Here is an 18,312-nt window from a genome sequence, read left to right as displayed (position 1 = left end):
TCTCAGAAAAAAGGGTGGAGCAATTAGACCTTTTAGGAGGTAATAGTTGTCGCATATGTTGTGCCTAAAAGGTTGCAAAGTTCTACCTGCTACCTCACTCTCTGACACGAATAATAGGGTTACCGCTTCTGATTCTGTGAGCGAGGGGGGCGTACACCTTTTGGTTGTAACTTGGATGGATGATAATTTCTTTTACCACCTTTTTACACCCCTTATCAGACGCTATGTTCCCAAGCAGCACAATGTACCGAAAGTCGAGTGCAATAGGGGTGGCCAGTATGTGTCTTATCAATGTTCTTTAGTTTCAAAAGTCTGTTCAAGGCTTTCCACCTACCCGTCCACCCCTATTGCACTCGACTTTCAGTACATTGTGCTGCTTGGGTTGGCTTAGGAGGTAACTAAGGAAGTTACTACCTTCTCACACCTTTTTTCTTAGATTGTGGTTCCCAAATTATGTGTATGTTGCCCTCGTATTAGCAAAGGTGCGCAAACATTTCTTCTATTTTCTTAAAGAAGGTATAGAACGATACGACACATGTAGTACGGATTCTCAAGTTGTTCCTGTGTTCTATGTTGTTGGGCGTAACTCGTCACGAGTAACTCTATATTGTAACTAGGCTACTCGGCTTATCTATTTTCAGTAACTTTTTGCATAGCTCTTTGCTTTTGAGCTCACATCAGCGGTTTCACGTCAGTTCAGGCAGGGAGATCCCTTCGACCTCCTGGGTCTTGAGTATTTTTTATAGTTATAAGCTCATCGTATATTATGATCAACATTTTTGCCGAATAGCTTTCGTGCAAAAAAATCGAGAAAATCCGGCCCTGAATTCGGATGTTTCAGTTTTGCCGTATTTGCACGCGTATACCTCCCGAGTGTTAAGAGATATTGTTGTGAAATTTTTTGATCCTGCTTTATTATGCCTACAGGCCAGCTGTCAGAGAGCCAATTTTAGAGCGCAGGTGCAACGCTGTGTGCTATAAAAAATGGCGAACATGCCCTCTCGCGCACTTTTGTCCTAATTTCGACGCCTGATATATCTGGCTATCGATGTCCCTGTTCGCAATACTTGGTATCAGCTCACTCAGCTTTTAATGCTCTTTCATCTGATATATCTATCCTGCATATACTTCATAGCGGCATTTGCTGAAATAGGCAAATGTTTAGGCATATTTCGAAATAAACATGGATTTTGCGCGTGTTTCTCAAAAAGGTCCCACTTGATTTCGTATATATTTTGCCAGGATATGGCCCGATGTTAGGGCTTTCATCTAACGCAAAACCTTCTTCTCCAAATGCGTATACTGCTGATTAGCGCGTTAAAACGCGGCCCCACGGCGTACAAACGTGTCGGAGATATCTACAGCCAGAGCAAGAAACTGAGACGTGTGAAAATCATGCGTTCAAGTGTCTTCCCTATACAGCTGGTGAGAGCAATAGGACGGAAAGAGTCAATTGGATATCGTGAGTCACGTTCTTTCATAGAGCATAATAATTGGAGAACGTTTGTGGAGCTATTTAGTGCCCCTTTAATATCCCCCATAAAATATACTGCCAAAATGATTTGTACGTACTACATAAAAATGAAACAAATTCTAAACTAATCTGGAAACTTCCGTTTTTTAGGGACAGTTTGTTTTAAAAAAAAACTTCTGGTTCTGCATTTCGGGCAGGTGGCACAAAACGGGAACACTCCTGGTGTTACGGCCCGGTTAGTGTTACTTGTCTGGATCGTGGATCTTTCACGTGCTGACACTATTGCTTCCTGGTGTGCAGCCATTTCTTGCTGTTCCACACTATGAGGTGTGCATATTGCAGTACTCGCAGCAGTTGGAATGTGTGATTTTCATTCCTGTTTGTCATTAATGCAGGAACGGTGGTCCAGCAGAGAGTAATATGCTGTTTTTAGGTCAAACCGCTCATAACAATGAAATTTCTGATTAACACTTGCATTATGATGCACCATAATTCTATCATAAAGTGCACTGCACAAGTGAAAACCTGCTTGAGTGAAGCACACCTTGTTGTGACCTTACTGTAACAAGACCTGTTTGTGATAAGACAGTTCACTAAGCCTGAGTCCCGGAGGCTCATGCAATCATCCATGGTGAAACTCACGTGCTCAAGTGTATGATTACATCTGCTGCGGAAACATGCACTCTATGCAACAGATTGGTTTGTCGTTCGGATTATATTGCAACAGAATGACCCAGGAAAGCAGTGAACAGGCATGATGATTTTTCTGTAACCACATTTTCCAGAATGTGCACAAAATTACAGGCAACTCTGTTCCCCACGGTATTTTGCTGTGCCCACCCAGTAGTGAAGGTTCCTCTCATCTGACTTGACGATGGCTATGGGCGCTAGTTTAGATACTACCTCGCGGGCTTACTACGCCATTGCTGTGGTAGTGCGTATTTGCTTTCTGACGTATACAGATCCCAGATATTAATGAATTTGCCCAGTTCGGGGGCACAGACATTGGACAAGCAACAAGGAATATACTGACTTGCTCACTGACTCTGTGGTCATGGAATTTAGTTGGCTTGGGCAGAAGTGTAAAAAGAAGTTCAGCCTCCTCAAGTTTCCTTCACTTAGTTTTCGTAAGTATCAATGTGTATGCGTATAGGGATACAAATTGCAGTCCCGCTTGCCTGTCATTGTGTATGCGTTGTTGTGTGGTTGGACCTCTTAAAGAATATGTACATAACAAAGTATTGGTTGTGAAATAGGAAATGAAAATTTGGCGAATTTGTGCATCATTTCAGGGAAAGCCCCACTTCAATAACAAACATGGAGTCTTTGTTTTGTGTGTGGAAAAATGGAGCACGTTATGACAGCTTTGATACTTACGCTGCATAGAAATCATAAGGAGAGACTAGAAGGAAAGGCCTGAGGAGGAAAATGGGAGAGAGCAAAGGAGTTGAACGGAGGGACTTTCCTCCTCAAAGGCAAAGCGCGAGCTTCGCCATATTGTAGTAGCCGAAGGCGACCCGAAGTGCATGAGCGCCAGATAACCAAGCCAATCCACAAAAAACAAAAACAAAAAATGGCAGCTGATGCAAGCACGTATTCGTTTTTCTGCCTCCCGAATGTGCCTCTCCAAATATTGTACGCTGCAACGTCATGCTAGCATTTTATGTCAGATCTCGTATACCTGTTTCAACCGCAGGTTGTGCTAGCTTGACAAATAATGTCTGTAAACGTGTACGCTGCATAATTTCTTACTCAATACTCAAATTTTCAGTGCGTGTTATCGATATAACTTGGTCTGTGCAAGAAGTTTAGATATTGTAAGCTACTCTGTCATATTGAAAAGTGCATGAACGGTGATCTGGATTGATATGTGACCTCCATTGAGCTCGGCGCTCTTCACCAAGCAGACACACAGACACAGGAAAATGGGAGGCCTTAAAGGTGATAGGCGCTGTCATAGTTGTAGCATAAATTTTGAGTAAACGTAGGACGCTTGGCGCCTAAATATTAAAGGAGAATTTGCACATGTAACGAACATGACTGGTTGAACTCGTTTATTGGTCTTGTCGTGACCCCCGCCTCACTGGTTCATGAAGAGCACTTGTTTTGTCAGCTTGTTCATGATGTAGGCCTTCTGGGATTTCTCTGTTATCTTGCGGGACAATTCGTGCAGCCTCAACAGCAGGAACCGCTTAATGATCACTTTCACCAGTGAGATGACATGTTCGGGCTCAGAGCTGTAGTGGTCCAATAGATGTTCTTGATCTATGTAGTGGACTTTATGGTAGAGTTATGCTACATTGTTCATGACAATGTGATTAACCACAACAGACTTCTGCTTAATTCATATTGACTTGAAGGAATTTCACCGTACGTATATGCATGTAGAGACTGTGTTTTCAAATCTGTTGCTTGCGCTCTCTCATTCTCACAATTTTTTAAATCCTAATTTCACAGGCTGCGGACACTGCAGTCATCTGCTCTGGTATGACATGAATGTGGCACCGTGCCTCGCAAACAGGTGAAAGCGCTTCATCACCTTCAGAAGAAGGTATCGCCAGAGTGTGGAGCCAATCATTAACAGTAAAGCTTTGTACCACAGTACAACTAAACAGTTTTCAGTATTTGCTTATTCATTGTAATACCTGTTTCTTAGGTGCACTTTACTGTGTGCTACACTAAACATTTAGTAACTGCAACAGCCAGTATCCAGCACTATTCTTGTTTCGACTAGTGGACTGCACTCTACAACAGAGTGAATGTCCCTGTGCACCATATGGTGTGTTTGTGTTGACCATAAGTTTCAGCTAATGTGACGTTTGACTGAAAGAGCATTCACTGTATAATGCTCGAAACTGAGGTATTGATTTTGAACTTGCACGTTAGTTACACCTCAGTCATAGCTATTGCATATCTCTGACATTAGTAAAACGACGATAAAAACCGGAGTGCACCCTTGCACTTCTACCATCTGACATTAGTACTTTTCTGGAACTGTAACTTACTTGTACTATAATAAAATCTTTATTATTACTGCCTACTCCTGCCAGAGGTGACAAGATGTAATTATGTAAGTAAGTAAGAAAACGAATGTAAGTAATTATTTTCTTGACGGGCATCGTGTGTGTACACGACCTCATTCTTGCTCCAAGATTGCTTTCATCTGTCCTGTTATTCAAAGACCATACCACTTATTGCATATGAAATAAATTGTAATGTACCACATCTTGTTCGAGTGTTATTCCTGCATATTTCATGACAAGTGTAGAATGAACATCATGGACCCCCGACCAGTTGCAAAGGCTGCCAATACCCCGAAAGTGTGTATTGAACTGTCTGCATCACAAAATGAAATTAATATATCACCGTGCTGCTGTCCTGTTTCCAGGAGAAAATAGTGGAGATAGCACCTTGCTTCAGCCATTTCTTGTTGTGGCTAAAGTAAAAGCATGAGGGCTCGAAGTGTTTGGAACATATCCTTTGGGTCTGAGAAGGGTGAAAAGACTGCTCACTTTGAAACCGCTGTCTCGAAAGTATGGGGTCATGGTGGGGAAACCTGTAATATTGACAGAAGTACGAGCTATGGCACCTCAACAATTCCCATCGCCTATGAATAGAAATAATGATTTGATTATTTATATGTCTCCAATAAAGGTGTTAGGGTGTGTCAGTGAATAATGACACTCACTTGTGGAAAGATACTCCAGATATGGCAGAATGACTTGTGTGGCACCTTGGGAGCGCACATGACATGGGCATGACTTATACCCGAAGCACAAACACAGTTCGGGAAACAAAACTCCAGATACAGTGCAGCAAGATTCGCAAGTTCACCAGCCAACACCAAAGACCTTATTACAAATGAAGAAATGCTGACATGACAACAACAGTGGGAATAGTGGGTATTGCCGGTGTACACTGAAGACAAATATTCACCACGATCCTGCGGCCTGGGAAGTTTCCTCGCACTGGCTTCAAAACTCTAATCCACATTTCCAGGAAGCAGGCCATTACATTAAAAAGAAAGAAAGTCAGAGCTCCAAAGAATTCTCGGCGAGCTTGTGCTGTGAGGTGCCACCCCTTCCCCGGGGGCGCCGAGCCCGTAAACCATCCCAATTTAGATTATGTAATATTTCTGCTGCGTTCGCTATTCCAATGACACTCTCCTTTTCATATGTTGTTCTGTGTATTGTATTGACTGAATAGATGAGTCACAAAATTAGTGAGCCCACCTTCCTTATCTTAGCATACCACTCCCTATATCCTTAATTTACTGATTTGCTTGATGTGTATTAATTGTGTATCATTGTGTCAAAAAGTCGTCGTACCCGAAAGTTGAACGTAAGAGCATCAGGCATAGAAATCATAAGGAGAAATTATCCTTATGATTTCTATGGTGTCAGGGCCCCATGTCTTTAGCGACGACGGAATGCACCTGAGGCGGTATGTTTGTTTATGTGCTTACGAGCTCTTCCGGGAGAGACGAATACTTTTCGGCGTGGCGGCAGTCCCACAAAGGAGGGACCGCCAGGATTACCATCAGCAGGGTCAAACCAGTCTTCCAATCGTTTCATTACCCCGTCGGAGTTTCCCCTAATTCCACATGTTCTAACGTTCTAGTCAACGATTTCTGGTCAGTTGTATCAGCCGCATTGTTTCTTGTGATGCTGCGGGCGTCAAAGTCGCACTCCGTGTAATTAGTTTTAGCCCATAACCGCGGCCGGCTGTCGACAACTCCGGAACCGAAACTGTCCTAGCTTCACCTTGCACTCAAGGCCGCCTTTTCTTTCTAGAACAGGTGATTACAGCGCAGGAAGGGCGCAGTATTACTTACTTCATGTTTATTTTATGCTTACTGCACATTTGTTTCCTCGTAAATTGATTACAGTAACAATATTCACCATTGAAACCGAGCTGCCAAGGACAGCGCGCAGACAGCACTGGCACATGGCAACACTGGCCGCCACAATATGGCGCATCCCTCGTCTTGACGCAGAGCCAGCGCCACCTTTGCTTCTAGCCTCTTCTTATGATTTCTGTGTTACGTTGGAATTTAACGTAACCGAAAACGTAGAACGAACAACGTTGTCTCTGCACAAGTTTTACTTCAGGATTTCAAATGACCTGTTAGTAAGAATCGAAAGCCACCCACGATCGAGTTTACTTCCCGCTCGAGGTAGTGTTTCCGCCATTTCCGGCGGTCGAATGAATCAACACTCAACTATTCCGGTGCGGGCGCCATCTGTCGGCATTCCTCTGAAGCCTGAATCTGACAGGCCACGAGCTCGATTGGCCACACTGAGAGCTGAGAGCTTACCGGTTTATGATTGCCCAAGCCCCACGACCTGGGATGAATCGGAAAGCACTGAAGGCGAGTCACAAAGCCGGGGATCAAAGAACGATATAGAACTCAACTGAATCGAAGGAATAGGAGAACGTGGAGAACCGTTCACTCGCGAGCTGAGTCGAAGAGCAACGGAATCGTTTGCTCTCAAACGGCGCACTGGTTCTTCGGTTCTCCGCGACTCGCTGCGTACAATAGAGTTCCCCGTGTTATGTAAACATTCACGCCGGAGCGATTGCAGCGCTGTAGTGGTGGGCAACGGCCGCCTCCGGAACTATGCTTGTTGCTGTTGCGGCTATGGAATGGCTACCGCGGGTACCGATACGTACGTGAATTCGTTGCCTGCAGAGGCGAAGCAGCGTTTTTGAGAAGATATGTGTCGATGGACATCAGTACAGTGACCCGTACAGTCTCACAGATAGGGCAGACGACCCAAGCGTGTGGCCGCCGGTAACGTTTGGGGCCATTTACGTGTACCTGGTAACCACGCCGGGCCCTTTCACGCAGGAGTTCATGAAAGCGTATAAGTCCCTTAAGGCCTACGGAATGATATGCGAAGGACACGTCAGGACAATATTCAGTCTGTTTCCTTCCGCAAAACACTGCTTCCTTAAAGCAGAAGTGACTGCGTCACAGCGTTCGCTGCAGTACTCTACGTGGACGCTTGTGAAAAGTGACGATGGCAGCGTGATCAGTGCCCACTGTACATGCATGAGTGGGTACATTCACGTCGTAAGCACGTTTACTACTTAGGAACCTTGCCCTATAAGCCTGCGTCATAATCTCCATTTGTGCGCAGAGACCGACAAGCAGGCGCGGATGCTTCCATTTGAAGCACGAACAAGAATGCATGGGGACACTTGGCACGAGACGTATGAAAAAAAAAAAAAAAAAGACTAGCAATGCAGACTAGACTAGAAGCAATGCAGATTAATTAGCTGATGGTTTTTGTGGACATGAAATGTGTTCTTTTGCGTTTGCGTTTTGACATGGAGTGTAGTAGTATCCCAGTTTGTGATATGTTGATGAGCAGTGTGTTGTTGTGCGCCTATTTCATCCACTTGACAGCTGCCACATCCATCTATTTCCAAGCTTGGTGAAGTCTGCAGCCATGTGGCAGCTCTCCTGTTCAAAGTAGAATTTTACGTGTCATCTGGGCTCAGGCGATCCTCTACCTCCATCCTTTGCCAATGGAACAACCAGTATAGGGAGAAGGTAAGACCGCACTGTCTTGTTGATGTCTCATGTTCTTTTTTTTTTAAATTCATGCCTATTTTGCTCACCTGCCATCATTGTCTGCGTTACTGTTCATTACTCATGATCAGAATTCAGGGACACCTCCTTCGATGCAGGTTCTGCCTGATAGCAGAAGAACATGTAGGAAAGCCAACTTGAAAGAAAAGTATGAGGTAAGGAGGAAGGAAGATGGAAAGAGGCGTGGGCAGACGAGAAAGGGAACATCAGATATCGCGCGCCAAGCCTGGCTATCAGCAGCAATTGCCTAACGCAGAATGAAAACGTGATAATCAGCTCTGATAACGTTTGCCAAGCCTTTCTTTGCTGTACTGGTGCTCATAATTCTGGGTTGCTACTCGTAGCGTGTGGAACGGGATGACCGGCACTCGTATAGGCTGGTCAATATCCATTTTTGTTCTCTCTGGGGGAAATCGGGATGCCGTCGACGATGAGAAATGTGCGTCCTGGGGCGACTTCTAAGGGGACTGTGCTGGTGCATGTGTGACAGCGTCGGAGGAAACCCTAAGAAATTACCCCATATTATGATGAAAAAAATTATACTCTATAGGCTACGAAGACGAATTCAGTAACTGCACTTCACTTTGTTACTTGTACGTTGTTACTCCGCTATCACTGTACCATACTTAAGAGACTTCATACATAAGAGACTTCAAGCAACGACATTTATCGCAGTCCCATATCAAGACACTTTATAACATGCGAGAAGCGATAAAGAAAAGCGCGGATGCAAGTACAAGTTTTCGCACCCGTCGGAAGTACTCTAATGCTTAATCCGCAGTCTCGGTGGGACGTGCATGACTTGACATGATAGTTTGATTAAAATGCATGGGAAGCCTTGTGAGTGCGCACGAGAGCACATTGTTAAGGATGAACAAATAACATTTAAAAAGAGAAACAAGAATTTCGACCGCACGCGCCTTGCTGTTGTAACGATGGCGGTTAAAGATGCTCTGTCTGCTGTTGTTCTGAAATGTTAACAACTTGGCATTCTGCAAAGCGGGGGGTGGGGGGATATACGTTTATTTCTGAAAGGTCAGCCTGACCGAAGGTCGGCTTGCTGTTCCTAAAACAAAAATATAGCACAAAGATGGAGCAAAACCGAATATAAGATAACGAAGCTGGGTGAAGTGTAGATGGCACGAAACGTCAACTCATAATTTGTTCATGAGCTCCTATAACGATGTAGTAGGTTCGGATGCAATGAAAAGTTGTCTATCATTCAGGATGAAAATTGTGATGCTCTTGCCTTGCCGTAATCTTAAAACTCTCTTCATAAAAAAGAAGAAAGGCATGACCCTCAGATCGAACCAGGGAACATGAAAGCTAGAATCGACATCTGCATCACTGAACCACCAGCACAGAATGTTGTCATCGTCGTGAGAGACCAAAACGCAACCGCTTTGGAACGCACACTCAGCAGCCGTTACTTCTTTGGTCGTGTAAAAAAAGAAAAGAAAAAATTACTTTTATAATGAATCTTCACAATTCCTGAAAACAAGTTGAACGCGCAATTCCAGATTTGTAGAGCCAGAGCCGTAGCGAGGCAAGTTTGCGCCCAGGGCAGGGTAAATCAGAAGCGCCCCCTCCCTTTCTCCCACTGCCGTCAGAAGCCATGTAAACAAAGAAAAGAAAACGCTCATTTGCACTGCATAGGTCATAGATTCAAATTTTCTTCGTTCCCTTTCACCATCACCACCACTACCACCTTTCTTCGTTCCCGCTTTACCCTGTCCAACCAACCTGCAGGGGCCTGCCGTTCGGCGCCCGGGGCGGCTGCCCCTCTCGCCTTCCCCCCCCCCCCCCCCCCCCCCGTCGCTACGGCTCTGTGTAGAGCATAACTCTGAGAGGTCTAGTCAGCAAGAATCGAAACAGTAGTACTTTTCTGTGCCTTTAAAGAATATGCGAAAATGCCCCATCGTCGAGCGTTGGGCGAGTTCGGCGGCCGCTTTTTCCTGTCGTTCTCTCACTGTCAACCTTTGACAACACTGCCATCACAAAACATGGGGCACCCCCGCTTCCTAGCGTCCTGGTCGATATCGTCGTTTTTCTTTTCTGGTAGAACGTACACACTTATCGAGCAGCAGTCGCTGATTTTAGTTTTGTGATCTCCGAGGTAATACATTGGTAGTTTCATTGCGTGCCAGCTGTCACATCAAATCGCGAACTGCCTTGGAAGGTGTTGAGCAGACCAAACGAGATAATGACGGAAAGAAGATCAAAGACGGCATGTTTTATGATAACGTAGACTGAGAAATGGCAGCACTAATTCCCCTCACGCTTAATTCTGGGGACAAAGCGGGCTGTTCCATGATTTCAGGAACAACCTGATGTCAGTTGAAGATGGGTGACACCGAGACAGGGAGGAGAAACTGGCCGCAAAACCCGCACAGTGCTCAATTATTTTGTATTTTCGCACATGTTTTAATAGAACACAAAAAGGCGCTGTCGTGTCGGTTCTTGTGGGGTAGACCCTCCAGGGTTCTACTCTACATCTTTGCAATTACGCAGTCAACGTATTTTCATTAATTAATTAAGCACGTATGTATTTTTGACATATTCCTTATTTCGGTACCTAGAACGAGTTAACCCGTAAGGAGATTACGGCCTTGCACAATGCTGAGAACGAAAGTTTTGGCGAGTTGGGGAATAAAGCAAGTTTAAGCCACATGTCCGAAAATGATTGATTGTATTTAAACTGCAAGAAACACGCGTGGTAGTTTGTTCATCTTAATTTCCTTTACAATTAGAACGCGTCAAAGATGACCGGCATAATTGGTTCCGTCGTCACATCGATCTCTAATGAAACTTTGATGAGTTGCGCCTTCACAGAGAACAATTGACATTTAAGCACCAAGTTCGAAATTCATGTTAGAGGATTGACAATCATCTACATTATAAGAACCATGTGCGGCACTGTGCAAAACCGAGATTCCTGTAACGGTGAAGTAAGTCGGAGTGCAATGGAAAGTCATCTGCTATTCACATATTAAGTGCACAGGCGATCGCAGAGCATTACCGCAACTAAATCAAACCAAACAGCATGCAGTATGACATAGAGCCAGTACGGCATTATTAAGCCAAAACTCTGACGCTCTTGCCGTTAGTCTCATAACTCCCTCTACAAAAAAAATAAAATATATAAAATATATGAATATAATAATAATGATAATAAAAAAAACACTAAGCAGGCCGCGGATCGAACCACGGCCCTCGAAAGCTATAACCAAAATCGTCACCAGTGGGCCAACACCGCCCGTTCCTGTCAGCTTCAGGAATGAAGACACAGACGCTTCGCAGGCCACACTGAGCTTGTCAACTCTTCTTTTGTTGTGGGAACAACATTGGAGCGGCCCACAGTTGCGCACAAAGTTGGAAAGCGTAAGAGACAACTTCACCTTTCATGTCTGACATGGGCATTTTCTGCAGAACCCATTGTTTTGGCCAAGTACGAGAAAAATAGCACACCAATGCATTCTGCCACGAAGCCAACACGGCGAAAATAAGTCCTCCAGGAACAAAACTGTAACGTTCTTGCGCTTCCATTCCACTCGTACGCCATCGAAGGGCGTCTCACAACAACACCCATGTGTGGGCATTTCTTTCTAAAACTCAGGGTCAACAGATATTCTAACAAAAGCAGATGGGATGCATTGCTTCAATGGAGGGCAGCGAATACGCCGGTCAAGCCAACTTTAAGAAGCTGTGTCCCGCACTTCTGGGAATGCTTTGGGAAGTTATTATCAGTGTGTGCAATATAATTACGTGAACATGTACTGTTGTGTTGTGAGATGTTGTTAAAACCAAACGGCAATCGGCGATAAACAAAAAGGATAGTGCTAAAATTTTCTCGAATACGTTAACACAAACGAATTCATCGAACAGCGACATCTTAATAATTAGTATGACAAGAGATAACGCTTCAAAATTCGTGTTCCACCCGTGTGCGCATAATGTACCAACTGTGCTCTCAAAATTATATCTAACTCAAGAAATGAGGTTAAAAGCAGTTACTAAATCTAAATAAGCAGAAAAAAGTTCAACTGACGCGTAAAGGTAACTTCCCTGCTATACACCTCTGCGACGCGGAGAAGCCACTTTGACTGTTTCCGAATTTTGGCATCTGGGCCAAGTTTGCCGTGCAAGGGAACCGCAGACGATTGAGTGACTCTGGCACTTCTTCTAAATGTTGAACCTAGAGGTACCCTACAACGCATATGCACGGGAATATTACAGTGCATCATACATTACCAGAGATATTAAACGATGAAATCGTTTCCTGCGTGAAAATCCCCATACCTCCCATGTATTCACGGTCCGAAAAGCGGGATGTCTGGGGAACCAAAGGTATTTCATGTATAACGATATTTTTCGTTTGTATAAGCTTAGAATAGATGTCTCAACGTGTATTCTCGGGAATATTACGATACCTTGGATAGAACAGCTGCTACAACACTTTTCTATTGTCTTGGCGGCAAGTTTCACTCAATGGTCGCGAGAGGGCGCAAGGCGTCGCTGTCCACGAAAGCTGGGAATGTATCATGGTAACAAATAGGATCAATGAGAAAGAAGCTAAATGCAAGCTGTTTCTACAATTAAGTGAACATATTGAGTTATGCGTGATTACAGGTTTCGTGGCACCTCGTGTCGTTGTCATGCTTTCACGCCTTCCAATCATTACAAACCTGTGAATTCGTCGTTTGCTGAAAGATTTCGCAAGGAATGCTCGGTGTTTACAAATCAAGGGTTGACTGTACTTGAACATACACCAGGTTTTCTTCTGATAATTTAGACCTTCACATTCATTATGTGGTACCCATATCATCCAAAATAAGTGCCTGTAGAAACAAATATGATGTAATACTGACACTTTACTTATCTGTTCCAGGTAGAGCCAGCTCGCATGAAGCACCTATGCTATGTGGAGCACAAACATGGTAGGGTTGCAAAAAGCAGGAAAATGTCTGGGACTGCAGCGACTGCCCCATCCTTCACGTGTTACCCTGATGTGCTCGACTCACTGAAGAATGTCATTCCAGATGCCGTTATATTCACGGTATTTGAAAAGTACTCTTCACTGGATGAAGAGACGGACAGTGCTGAGGAATGTGGTGATGCTGCCGCTCCTCCGAATACCATCTTTGAAATGAGGGGTATGCAGATGTCACAGGAAGAGGTTGCACGCGTCTCCGAGATATTCTCCCTCAGTTCTGATGAGTGTACTGCGGTAGAACGTGCCACAAGAGAGCAAAGGGAGTGTCTTGCGTGGTATGAACAAAGGTGCGGGCGAGTAACAGCTTCCACGTTTGGTAGCATCATCACATGCAAAAGTACAGCATCACTTCTACGAAAGCCGCAACATATCATTGAGCCACCACTTGTCAGCTTTCAGAGAAGGCACAAATTGCCTAAAGCCATAAAGTTTGGTGTTGAAAATGAAGACACTGCAAGAAAAGCATATGTTGCCATGATGGAGAGGAATCACGAAGGTTTTGTCTGTGTGCAGTCTGGGCTGCAGGTTCATAAAGACATTGGATATATTGCTGCAAGTCCTGATGGACCAGTTTACTGCCTTTGTTGTGGACAAGGTATACTGGAGATAAAGTGCTCCTATAAATACAGGGGTATGAATCTCCTGAACGTGAAAGACAAAACCTTTTACTTGGATGAAAACCAAAGCCTGAAGCCAAACTACAACTATGCATACCAGGTTCAAGTTGGCATGGAGTGTGTTGACGTGAACTATTGTGACTTCGTGTGCTGGGTGGGAGGAAGTCGAGGGGAGAATGGAACCCCAGAGTTCGTGGTTACACGAATTAAGAGGGACCTGTCATTCATGGAGAAGCACAAGGAGAGAGTGAAGCTATTTTTCAGGGACTATGTCCTGCAGAGTTTGATGACGTGCCATGCATAATCTGCTCTTTGTTCCTGTGGATTGCTTTTTAGCTTTATTGTGTCTTGCATTTCTGTCTTTGCAAATAATCTACAGTAGTGCTTCCCCTACCTCTAGCTTCATTTCCTTCATTCCGTATTTATATGCACACGTGCACACACACAAATTAATGATGATGATGGAATGGGCAGTTCGCCGCCGAGATGGCGGTACACAGCCAAATTGCACATTGAAGGACAACAAGGGAACGAGAATGGGTAGCTGTATACGTGCACACACACACACATCTTCAATACCTGGATCCTGTGTTCCCTTGCTTCAGCTCGAAGAAAAAGCAGTCTTTTCAGAACCGGTGGCATATATTACACACATTTATTTAAAAACTCACACATTAAAAACGCACAAGCATAAAAACATTGTAATCTATGTACAAAATCTGCAAAAGTTCAGGACCACAGAAAACCATGACGCTCCTGAAGCTCACTCCTGAACGTGGAAAGTGTGTTGCTCTTGCAAAGGACAAGAGCAACACACTTTCCACGTTCAGGAGTGAGCTGTAAACATCTTATGCAACCTTCGGAAGGAGATTTCTAAGTACGACGTTCAGAATTCGGAATCGTACGTTCGGAATCTTCTTATCCTGTTTCTGTTCAAGGTCCTCCTAAGTTTCTAAAATGGAACATCTATTTAATAGTCACGGTCATCACTCAGACCTGCAAACATTCGCGGCGTGCAGTCCGATTGGCGTTTCACAGTGCGTTTTGCCCCTACGCCGTTTAGGTCTTCTTGGCGTCAAAACTCTTCCGGGAAATCGACAATGTGTTGCACCGGAACCATTGTCATCACACAGTCTTACAAAGCCCACTAAAACACAAGTAAATACTGCACAGGAGATACACCATCCTTGCGACGGCAACTGAAGACAAAACCAACTTGCTGCGACGTGTCCAAGTTCCAACTGCCATGCCACCTGCCACTGTCACCCTCTCCTTTCCCTCTCTTTGTTTGAAGTTTGAATTTGTAGCCGCCGTAGCATGTTCACATTGCATCAGCCTTTGCAGTTACCGTTTCTTTTTTTTTTTTTCGTTGTCTTTCTTCTAGTTATTTAGCTTAATTTTTGTTGTTGTTGAGATGTATTTTTTACATTTTTCTGGTACTTAATGTGTTATGATATTCACCTTCAGATGAGAATATGTGCTCGAATTGGAGTTACAGGGATACAGCATATATTTAATCGGAGACGCGCGCACCTGGATAAACAGCAATAAAAAGAGATCATGCATGTGCTAAAATAGATCAGAGTAATAGATTAAAAAAACAGAAGGATATATGGCAAGTGTGGATAAGATGAAAGCTCTAAGGGGGAAGCTGGGAAGCTGCCCAACTTGGAGTCTCGTGACCATTCTGGGAACAAAGGGGAACCATTCTGGAACCATCTAAGCCCAGAATGGAACCCGCTTAAACCCAGAGTGGGAACCACACACCACTTTGGCACCCATCTGGGCCCAGAATGGAACCCGCTTAAAGCCAGAGTGGGAACCACACACCATTTTGGCACCCATCTGGGCCCAGAATGGAACCCGCTTAAAGCCAGGGTGGGAACACTGCACCACTTTCGGACCCATCTGGGTCCAGAATGGTACCTGCTTAAAGCCAGAATGGGATCACTAACGCCACTTGAGGACCCATCTGGGACCAGAGTGGAACCCGGTTAAAGCCAGAGTGGGACCACTAATACCACTTGGGGACCCATCTGGGACCATTCAACTGCAAATGGAACCACTTGGGGACCATTCGGGAACCAGTCCTGATTTCTGCCTGGGTAACATGGCAGGTGCCTCTTAACCTTAATAAATGTAATGTTATTACTTTTGCCCGTCGCAATTTTCTCCATATCGATACTCATTAAACGACATTGCTCTTATTAAACTAAGCTCTTACAAGTATCTTGGCGTTCATCTCTCCCAAGACCTAACTTGGAATAAGCACATTGAATTCATTGCTGGCAATGCTAACCGGACTCTAAGCTATATTCGACGTAACCTGAAACTAGCACCCCAGGAAATTAGGAAACTAGCATACTTATCACTAGTACGTTCAAAACTGGAGTATGCCTCAGTTTTGTGGGACCCCCCTCAACAATACTTATCCTCCGCTCTTGAAGCCATCCAGAATAGGGCAGTCCGTTTCAACGTTGGTGATTACTCACGCCATTCTTCAGTCTCGGAAATTAAACAACAACTTCAACTCCCTAACCTAGAAAGACATCCATATATTGCAAGGTTGTCTCTGTTTCACAAGTTCATTCACATCATTCCGCCTAGCATTTCCCCTATCACTCGTTCTTCCACAATCTTGCCCCGCTTCGACCATTTGTACAATGTAACTCGTTTCGTCTGCCACACTGATATCTTTACTAAATCATTTTTACTACTATTAGACTACTATTAACTGGAATGATCTTCCCTTGAATATTGCGGAGCTCACTGATCACACCACGTTTCATAGGAAGATATAATCTACCATTTAACTATTCACGAGTAATCAATTGATTCCTTTCTTTTCACACCCTTATTTGTCAAGTCCATTTATTGTTATACCTAATATCTGTACAACCCCACTTCCCCATGCAATGCTCGCAAGAGCCTTTGGTGTATTGTAAATAAATATATTTGAGTTCCTAAAGGGTTTATTTGCTGAAGTCACCTCAGCGCCATACTATAGGTCCCTCAATGTTACGTCCTTGCACTTGTTCGCTGCATTATGCTTTTTAGGTGACTATTAACACCGAAAACATGGAAATTGCTTGGATATTCTACAAATCGCAGAGTAACAAGTTTGAAACACCAGATATACGGTGAGTATCATATGGGTAACAGCTTGGCTGAGATCTACAATATGGTGGCTGATGGCAGCAAATCTGCCTGCTAGCGTCAGTGGCGGTCTCCTGCGGATGACGTCATGTGAATATATAATATTTGACGTGGTGACACAGCTCTTGCTTTGTATTGTCTTTCATAATATACACAGTGTTTATTTTTATCCTGTACAGAATTTTTGCACCAAAGTTATGAGAGCAGCACAGATGTTGTTTTAGCGTAATGCAGTGATGGACGTGCTTCGCCAATCATGGAGTGCTTCGCAGTCGCCTGCTCGACCAGGTAAGGTCGTGCGTCACGAGCAAACGCCTGTCAGACTGATGTACTTTCACCAGGTGTCTTTCACAGCGACAGCTGTTACATCCTCGTTTCCCTGAGATCCTCGCAGCGTCCACATCAGGTAGTCACGCACAAACAGATTTTCAGCTGTTGCTGCAATTCGTGTTGTAGCTATAACAGTCCTGTGATGTTTGTATGTGCAGCTTCTTTTCTTTATGTGTGTCTCATACCCCTGACACACGGGCAGCCTAAAGGCCATTCCAGAGAAGGACACCTTTCCAAACGGAGTTTGTGTCCCATGACACACGCCAAAGGAGATACTTCTTTTAGCAAAAGGGTCTTTGCGGAAGCGGAGATCGTTCATCTCCTTTACGGGCGAAAAGTCGTAGCCTCGAACACAGAACTGTACGAATGTACTCTCGAACGAAGGTCTCGGCGTTCCAGTTCCACCAGCTCGAGCATCATGGCTGACAATGGCTGACACTGTGAGTGAACCGCGTCAACCGTCAAAAACGAAAAAGCCCCGCGTTCAGTGGCCCTAAAGGGAAACGTGGGCTTTGATCAAGCAATGGGAGGACAACCTAGATGACCTCCGTTCACATAAACACAACGGCGAAGTGTACTGCCGCATTGCGGAAGCCTTGAACAGCGCCGGTGTGCCACGGACGAAAGCACAGGTGCACGCCAAGATTGACAACTTGGTGCAAACGTACCGGTAAGTTACCCTAAAGTATAATAACTGCATTGTTTGTCGTGTTACCGTCTAGAAAATAAATGTAATTCCTGCTATCATACTCGTTCATATGACATGCTTAGTCCCTGTACTGAAGATATCACAAACAAAACCAGTGTTTGAAGCTCGGTTATGCCTTTTATGTAATATGCGGTGAACTTCTGTATAAAAATAGTCAGTTGGTCGAGTTCTGTGGGGATAAATCGTGGAAGTTCGAAGACAATCGCCCTCTGAACATTTTGTGGTCTGTCTGTTTGCGCTACGGCGTCTGTCAGACGCGTTTCCTTTTTGTTTCGATTAATGCACAACGAACTGGACCAAGTGGCAATTTTTATAAGAAGTTTTAGCGCATATTATGTCTACCAAAGCGTAACTTTTCAAAATATTCATTATAAACCCGGTACTTTGTCTTTGGCGACCCTATATACTGTACAATAAGTAATAAGATATGTTGAC

The sequence above is a fragment of the Ornithodoros turicata genome, chromosome 6, assembly GCF_037126465.1.
Source record: "Ornithodoros turicata isolate Travis chromosome 6, ASM3712646v1, whole genome shotgun sequence".
Lineage (NCBI taxonomy): Eukaryota > Metazoa > Arthropoda > Arachnida > Ixodida > Argasidae > Ornithodoros > Ornithodoros turicata.
This window is presented reverse-complemented; position numbering follows the sequence as displayed.